Genomic DNA, 2,829 nt, shown 5'->3' on the forward strand with positions numbered 1-2,829 from the left:
GTTCAGCCCCCAGAACTTTCTGTGAGAAACACATTGATGTTGTTTATAAAACACCCACTCTACATTCTTTTTGTACCAGAAGTACAAATAGGCTAAGACAATGTCCTTGGTAGCCATCCATATATCTTCTTTAGTGAAGAGCCTACCCAAGTCCTCTAAATTGTACAATGATCATTGGATTTTTGGTCTTCTTTTGAATTGTAAGAGTTCTTTGGATACAAATCCTAGAAGATATATATATATATATATATATATATATATATATATATATATATAAAATATTTTTCTAAGATATAACCAAAATTAATCATATTCATTCCAACATAGTTACCAAAACAGGATGCCAAACAAATATGGAATCATTTTCACTAAGATGGCAAACAATGCTATCTTATAGACACAAACTCAGTTTGGTGATTAAATGAAATTAGGATTTTTTTTTTTATGAAAGACTATTTAATTCTTCAAGAATCTAAAAACAGACCAAACGTGTTTTGCTGTGAATACTTTGTAGAGACGAAGTGAGGCAAGGGTTTGGGTTTGAAGGGAGGGAGGGGGGGATGTGGAAAACCAATACAGTGATGGAAGGGTAAAGAATGCAAGAATTCGGACATTCTGTGGAGGATTACATTAACGTAAACAAACAAACAAACAAACAAACAAAAAACCATTGACACATACAAGGAATTTTTGTGAGTTTATTTGAGCCAAACTGTCGACATATGCCGGGAAGCAGAACCTCAAGGAATTGGGATAATGCTCCGGAGAATGGCGGGGTTACATTTGTATCTATACATTTGCAATCAAAGGAGGGACATAGGTGGGTTACATGAAATTCATTGGTGATAGACGAAGGAGGAGGGATAAAGCAAAGCAGGGCAATCCCTGGGATTGGATGAAAGTAAAATGATGTACACATACTTAGGTGGGTGCAGGATGAATGCACATACCAATGAAGGAATTTGTGGTATCTGTCCTGGCACCCAGCACATCTGGTTGTGCCCCAGGGGCTCCAGAAAAAGGGAAGTTACAAGTTACCCAGACATTTCAAGGGTGTGTTATCATAGATGCAAAAAGACAGATAGGCTCAGTTAAGGTAAAGGTTGACCTTGTCAGTGAGGATACTGGTCTGCTTTTGGTTAAAGTTTAATTTCAGACCATCCTCTGTGGTTACTTTAGGTGTCCGAGTTTGTAAGACTGCCATGCAGGCCTCCCCTGAGCTTGTCAGGTCAGCATGTGGCCCCTTTCGTTCCCAATCACCTTCTCTCCATTAAGAGGTCCATAAAAAGGAGCCAACTGAGATCCACAAGGGGCGTCAGCAGGAGCCATGTTTGTTTTCCCCACCCCCTGTGATAGGTTTTTGCTGAGGGGCCACTGCTAGGTCCCCACTTGCTCCCCTCCCTCTGGCTTGAGATGGCAGGGCAGTACAGGGGCTTTGAAGGAGCAGGTCAGGACTCCTCATTCCCAGAATCATCATTGTCATCACAGTCGGCATCTTCCTCCTCCTCCTCTTCCTCATCAATGTCAAGGTCGTACAAGTCATCATAAAGCCAATCTGAGCTGTTGTCATTGGAAGGCACTTTAGTTTTGATGCAATATTCCTCCAGGGTCGTGGGGACTTCCACTCCATCCTTTTCTGCTTCGGCTTTAGTGGCTGAAACCTGTTTTCTAATGATTTCAGCATATTCTTTGTCTTTTCCTTGACTGTCCCTCCATTTCCTGAACATAACTGAAGCATCCCCATTGGCTGCGGAGAAGGCGTTGGGCTCATTAAGCAATGAGATTACACTCAACAGGATAGTCCTGACATTCTGAGTAGGATTCCACCTTTCGGAGTTCAGTTGACCACTCTGCGGGTCATCTACGGGTGGATGAAGAATTGAAATGCATACATGTCCACTCTCATAAATGTTGGGGTGCCACATTTGGGTCAGGAATCTGAAGGTAGGTGGTGAATATGGGTAGTCAACAGGAAATTTAATATGCGCCTTGAAGTAGCCGCCTTCGTAGAGGGTGTTGGGGGGTCCGAAGATGGCAACCTCCCAGTTGTAGAGGTCGGACTCATCCACCAGGTTGATCCGGGAGCCCTCCACCGGCTCCTCCTGTAGGGACTTGAGCTCCAGCATCAGGGCCTTCTGGGACCTGGCCATCGCGGCGGCGGTAGTGGCGGAGCCGAGTAGGGCCGGGGCCCCAGTCCTCACGCACCAGCGGAGCCGGACCAGGCCAAACCGGGCCCGGGTCTTCACACACCCGGCGGGCCGGACCAGGCCCAAGACGCCGTGTGCTCTTCACACACGACGCAACGCGGGGGGCCGAGCAGGGCCGGGCCTTCTCCTCACACGGAGGTGGGGGCGAGCTGCGGGGAGAGGGTGAAGGACTTAGGGGAATTCACTCCGGGTCCTCCCCGCCCCGGAGGGGGCCTCCACTTGGGGGGGGGAGAGTAGAAAAGTTGGAAGCAGAGAAAGGGCCTGCGATGGTGAGGAGAGGGGGCCAGGCCGGCCCTGCCCGGGAGCGCCTCTCTTTCTCGCTTGCCCTCTCCTTCTTCTCTGGGGCCACCGCGGCTGCTGTTTTTCTTTAGAATAGTGCAAATGGGCAATCGTGCACTCACCTAAGGAGCAGATCCAGGGCTTTCCGTAGCAGGAAAAATAGGAAGAGGTCAGCTCAAGGATCAAGCCTGGATGTGTGGTTGCAGTCTCTTCCAGAAGTCTCCCCAGCCAGCTGAGTTCCCAAGACACTCTGTTCTGGACAAGGTTGAGTTGGGCTCCCTGAGTGTTTTTATACTGATTCTCTAAAGGCCACGCCTCCTTCTTCTAAAGATTATATTCAGAG

At 47.7% G+C, this 2,829-nt stretch overlaps 1 pseudogene; it reads right to left on the bottom strand.

The window, feature by feature from the left end:
- Positions 1-1,260: 1,260 nt before the first annotated feature.
- Positions 1,261-2,219, bottom strand: LOC102420849 (annotated as a pseudogene).
- Between the last annotated feature and the right edge of the window lie 610 nt (positions 2,220-2,829).

Source organism: Myotis lucifugus, unplaced genomic scaffold, assembly GCF_000147115.1.
Source record: "Myotis lucifugus unplaced genomic scaffold, Myoluc2.0 scaffold_38, whole genome shotgun sequence".
Taxonomy (NCBI): domain Eukaryota; kingdom Metazoa; phylum Chordata; class Mammalia; order Chiroptera; family Vespertilionidae; genus Myotis; species Myotis lucifugus.